The sequence below is a fragment of the Rhincodon typus genome, chromosome 27 (genome assembly GCF_021869965.1).
Source record: "Rhincodon typus isolate 14 chromosome 27, sRhiTyp1.1, whole genome shotgun sequence".
NCBI classification, from domain to species: Eukaryota; Metazoa; Chordata; class Chondrichthyes; order Orectolobiformes; family Rhincodontidae; genus Rhincodon; species Rhincodon typus.
Genome location: NC_063358.1, coordinates 23650053 through 23656138, shown reverse-complemented (window position 1 = coordinate 23656138; position 6086 = coordinate 23650053).

The window sequence follows — 6086 nt, the reverse complement described above, 5'->3', positions numbered from 1 at the left end:
ATTATTGGCAAAATTCTTTCTGGTAGGTGGTAGTAAATGCTCTCCATGGAGTTTTGTGGTCACAGCACTTATTCCCTCTGGTAAACTTTAACTACTTGTCGGCTACATCTTAATGGTCTTAATCAGTTGACAGAATTTTAACAGCAGCTAGAACTTTGTACCATAATCAAACATTTTGTGTAAACTTTATCGACTATTGGCAGTTGAAACTGAGTTCGTGGAGAATTAGTTTCTATTGGTTTTGAATCAAAGTCACAGCTTTTATGAATGTTTGTATAAGCATTTGAACATTGCTTATCTTTTGTGGCTTTTAAGCTTTTAATGTTCTGCATTGAAATTTCTGTCTTTGGCTTTCCATAGTTTCCAATGTTTATTCATTGTCAGACTCCAGATGGGAGTACTGTCCTATTCAAGCAAGGTGCTGTTAGGGGTCATCGCAGGTCATCATTCAGTAATGAAGGGGCTACTACAACATGGCTCTTTACGCAAAGTCACTTTTCTGTGGCAGTCTGAAGATGTGGTTCTTCACATTTCTGAGATCCAGTCTGGAAAGGTCAGTCCCAAGCGCTTGAGTCTCACCACACAAATACCAGGCAATGGTCATCACCAATAAGAGACAATTTAACCACCACCCCTTGACATTCAATGGTGTTACCATCACTCAATCTCTCACTATCAAAATCCATGGTGTTACCATTGACCAGAAACTAAACTGGACTCACCACATAAAAAGTGACTACAAGAGCAGGTCAGGAATATTGCGGCAAGTAACTCTCCTCCCGACTCCCCAAAGCCTGTTGCCCAAGGCACAACTCAAGCGTCTGATGGAGTACTCCCCACTTGCCTCAATGAGTGCAGCCACGACAAGACTCAAGAAGTTTGAAACCATCCAAGACAAAGCAAGCCGCTAGCTTTGTATCACATCTACAAGCACCCGTTCCCTCCACCATCGACACTCAGTAGCAGCAATGTCTACTATCTTCAAGATGCACTGCAGAAATTCACCATAGATCCTCAGACAGCACCTTTCAAACCCATGACCACCTCTATCTAGAAGGAGAAGGACAGCAGATACATGGGAACACCACCACCTGCAAGTTCTCATCTAAGCCACTCACCATCCCGACTTGGAAATATATCGCCGTTCCTTCACTGCCTCTGGGTCAAAATCCAGGAATTCCCTCCCTAACAGCATTGTGGGTCAACCCACAGCACATGAACTGCAGCAGTTCAAGAAGGCGGCCCTTCTCATGCGCAACTAGGGATGGGCTATAAATGCTAGCCAGTCAGCGATGCCTACATCCTACAAATTAATCAAAAAATGTCATGTACAAACTGTTCCCATATGTTGAGTTAAATCTGGCATGAAATGGGACTTGCTTGCATGAATCCTCATCTTTTAGACTTTCCTACTCAACTTTAGCTCCATGCAACGTACAGCTTTTGGTAGGTGACCATCAACCATTCTAAGGACATGGCATAGTTATTCACATCACCTGGACACAGATCTTCTGATAGGAAGATAGTTGGTGCAGAAATGTGGACAGGAATTGTGCTTTGGGCCCATGTGGAAGTCCAGATGCGGCTGCCGCAGGAATTTCTTAGGAAGTTTGAACTTCTGATAGGTAAATACCCAATCTCTGGAACTCTCCAAAAATGTCCTCTACTCTGCTCAGCATCGAATGGTTCTGATTCACTGATTTGAAGAGTAAGCCAGGAAAAGTGAGAGGAATTAAAACAGCACTCAAACCTGGCTAACTATGAAACTGAACATTACTAATTCATTGCTGCCACTGCCCCACCCCGCCCTCAGCCTAACCTCTATCCTGACCGTCTCCTGCTGACCTGACCACTGATTCCCCATGGAATGCCAGGACCCACGATTCCTCAGATCTATTCCACCCTCACACATCCCCGTAACCTCAAACCCTGAGTCGCCATGTACCATCTGGACCTGACACACCCCCCTATACTAACCTGGACCTCCCCATGGACCATCCATATATTAAAATGTAGTAAATCATATACTTTCAGTGTGATTTTCTGATACGTTTATTGCTTATCTTAGTGTCTCTCATCTCTTACTGCAATTTCAATACAAATGGGAGGTGGTGTCCTAGTGGCATTACTGCCAGGCTGTTAATCTGGAGACCCAGGAAATGTTCCGGGGACCTGGGTTTGAATCCTGTCCTGGCAGATGGTGGAATTTTAACTCAATAAAAAATCTGGAATTAAAAGTTTAACGATAACTATGAAACGATTGCTGATGGTTGGGGAAAATCCGATCTGGTTCACCATTGCCCTTTAGGGAAGGGAACTGCTGTCCTTACCTGATCTGGCCTAATTTTGATATCAAGGGTGTTGCTTAACCAGAAGTCACTCACATACATGTGGAAAATAAACAGTGACGTTTTGAATAATGTCATCCATGAGCATCATGTAGATGAGAAATTGGAGGAAGTCATGATAGATCCTTGGAAAACACCAGAGGTAACCATATAGGGGCAGAAAAAGAAGCCATTGCAGATTCACTGATGATAATTAGATAGAGATGGAGACAGATAGATACAGTTCCATTCAACTGGACTGTCAAAGGCCTAAGACAGATTGAGAAGAATGAGTAGTTGAGTTTATCTTTTTCACAGTCACAAGGGATATAATTTGTCGCTTTGAAAAGAACTGCGGCTCTAGGCCCACAGCAATGTGGTTGATTCTTAACCTCCCTGTGGGGGTAATTGGATTAGCAATGCATGCTGGCCTAGCCAGTAAAGCCCTTATCCCATGAATCAAGTTGGTGTACACTTTGGTAAGAACCAAATAGTTAGGGAAAGGGTTAAGGCTTTGCAGAGTGAATACAGCAGGTAGGGTAGAAGGTTGAAAAGCAGGACCTAACAGGCAATAATCTCTAGTTTACTCCCACTGCCACATTCAAATGAGAGTAGGATTAGGCAGATAAATCAATATCTGAAGAGATGGTGCAACGTGCAATGATTCAGATTTTTGGATCTTTGGGACCTCTTCTGGGGCAGAAAAGACCTGTTTAAAAGGGATGAGTTTCACCCGAAATGGAATGGGCCAATATCTGGGTGGGGAGATTTGGAAGTTCTATTTTGGGAGCCTTTAAACTAGTAGGGAGAGGGAGGTGGAGGTTTCCTAAGTAGCAGTGAAAATAAAAAGTCAGATGAGGATGGTTCTGACTCAAAAAAGAGCAAGGTAGTTAGAAAAGGCAATCAAGGTAACGACATAACTCTGAAGAATTCAACTGCGTTTATTTCAATGCCAGGGGTCTTACAGAATAGAATATCCTTTATTGAATAGGATATCCTTTACTGTCACATGTACTCCTGTACAGGAGAATAGTGAAACATTCTTACAGTGGCTGCCTTTAATGGCACTATCATAAATACAAGTACCTAGGAACAAATCTCACAGAGTAAAAAAAAAACATATAGTGTTGTTACAGAGTAAAAAAGTTTATAGATTAGTATGAAACAGTGAAAAAGTGCAGAATGATAGTAAGTGACCACAAGTACTTAAGTTCCAGTGCAGGCCTGTAGGCCCCAGGGCATGAGACCGTACTGTCCCCACGTGCTGGCTTCCATCCATGACTCGCTCTGCCGCCGCTCCTGGACACGAGCCATACTCGCTCCACTCCACCACGGGACGCGGCCTGTGCTCGCTCTGCTATGGGACACAGCCTGTGTTTGCTCTGCTGTGGGACACAGCTCGTGTTCTCTCTGCTGTGGGACACAGCCCATGTTCACTTCACTATGCCATGGGACATGGCTTGTGCACGCTCTGCTGTGGGACACGGCCTGTGTTCACTCTGCTGTGGGACGCAGCCCATGTTTGCTCTGCTGTGGGATACAGCCTGTGCTCGCTCTGCTGTGGGACACAGCCCATGTTCGCTTCACTCCGCCATGGGACATGGCTTGTGCATGCTCTGCTGTGGGACACAGCCTGTGTTCACTCTGCTGTGGGACACGGCCTGTGTTCGCTTCACTATGCCATGGGACACGACCTGTGCATGCTCTGCTGTGGGACACGCCCTGTGCTCGCTCTGCTGTGAGACACGGCCTGTGTTTGCTCCACTCCGCCACAGGACACGGCTCGTGCTCGCTCTGCTGTGGGACACGGCCCGTCTCGCTCTGCAGTGGGACACGGCCCGTGTTTGCTCCACTCCGCCACGGGACACGGCCCGTGTTCACTCCACTCTGCCACGGGACACGGCTCGTGTTTGCTTCACTCCGCCACGGGACATGGCCCGTGTTTGTTTCACTCTGTCACGGGACATGGCCCGCTCACTCCACTTCTCGACTCCACTCTCCAGGTAGTTTGGAAGAGGCGGGGGTAAGAAAAGAAAAGCTTTAAAAAGGACACAAAGAGAAAGGAAAGGGACTGGCGAGCAGAGGAGCTCTGACTGGAGAGTCCTACTCTGCCGCAATCTTGAAAGGGCACGTTTGGGTAAGGCTAATGAACTCAGGCCATGTACGGGAACATGGGACTGGGATGTCATATCAATTACAGAAACTTGACTGAGGGCAGGACGGCAGCTCAATGTTCCATGTTTTAGATGCTATAGGATGGATAGAAAGGGAGGCAAGAGAGGAGGGGCTGTGGCGTTTTTGATGAAGAAAAACATTACTACTTTACTTAGAGAGGATATTTCTGCTGGACTATTCAATGAAACTTGATGGGTAGAACTTAGAAATAAGAAAAGGATCATCGTCATGATGGGATTATAGTAAAGGCCCCTCAATAGTCAGAGGGAAATTGAGGCGCAAGTATGTAGAGAGATCTCAGATTTCTGTAAGAATAATAAAATTATAATAGTAGAGGATTTTAATTTTCCAAACATTGACTGGGGCTGCCATAGTTTTAAAGGCTTAGGTGGTGAGGAATTTGTTAAATGTGGCAGGACATGTTAAAGAAATGCTTGATAAGCCACATTGGATCCTGTGTGTTATATGTACAGGCATGGAGTATGAAAGCAAGAAGATTATGATGTCCTTGTATAAAATCATTAGCTCAGTATTGAACCAAGTTCTAGTTTAGAAAGGATGTGAAGGTTTCCGAAAGAACACAGAAGAACATCTAGCAATAATGCAATCATTTATGTAGATTGATTGGAGAAGCTGGGTTTGTTTTCCTTACCGAAGAGAAATTTGAAAGCAAAACTTATATAAATCAACATCATGAGGGGTCTACACAGAGTAGATAAGAGAGAAATTGCTCACATTGGTGGAAGGATTGAGAACTAGAGGCCACATGTTTAAGGACATTGTCAAAAGAAACAACAGTGACTCAAGGAAAACATTTGTACCGCTGTGTGTGGTTAATTTCTGGAATGTATCAGCTGAAAATGTGTTGGAGGCAGATTCAATCATGGCTTTTAAAAGTGAACTGAATTAGCACTTGAAGGGAGAAAGTATCTGGGGAAACAACAACTGAATTAAAGTAAATGCTTCTATATGGAACTGGTTTGAATTTGAAGGGCCAAATGGCCTCCTCTACGCTTTAATCTTTCTATGATTCCATGTTACTTGGCGCAATATCTTGCTCTATAATGCCCTTGCACAGTGCCTCCAGATGTTAGGTTAAAGGAACTGTGGAAATACAAGTTGCTATTGATGAACATGTCTTCCGTTTACTATGGTAATAATTCACCATCTGTGATTAACTTTGAAAGCCTGAAGCAGAGATCTGCAGCTCATTCACAATGGCACAAAGCCACACACAATGAAAATCTTTCAAATGAAAGGCATGTCACTTTCTGCATGACATCAATGAACTACCAATAAACTCTACTGAAAGTAGGAAATACTCAATATCATTTAAGAGGCACCAATTCCTGTCAGTCCATTGTGAGGTCGCAAGCAAAGAGAATCATTTTCATTATTAATTTCACTTTGTGTGGAATTGATATTTCATTTTGGGATTGCTTGCAGACCTTTTCAAAAGAGGTTGAGTTGCTGAACAAACAATCAACCAGGTTTTGCTGTTCAGGCAATTAGCCATTCCTGCTCACAAGTAATAGAAAGGGATATTAAGAACTGCTGATGCTGGAATCATAGATAACACAGTGT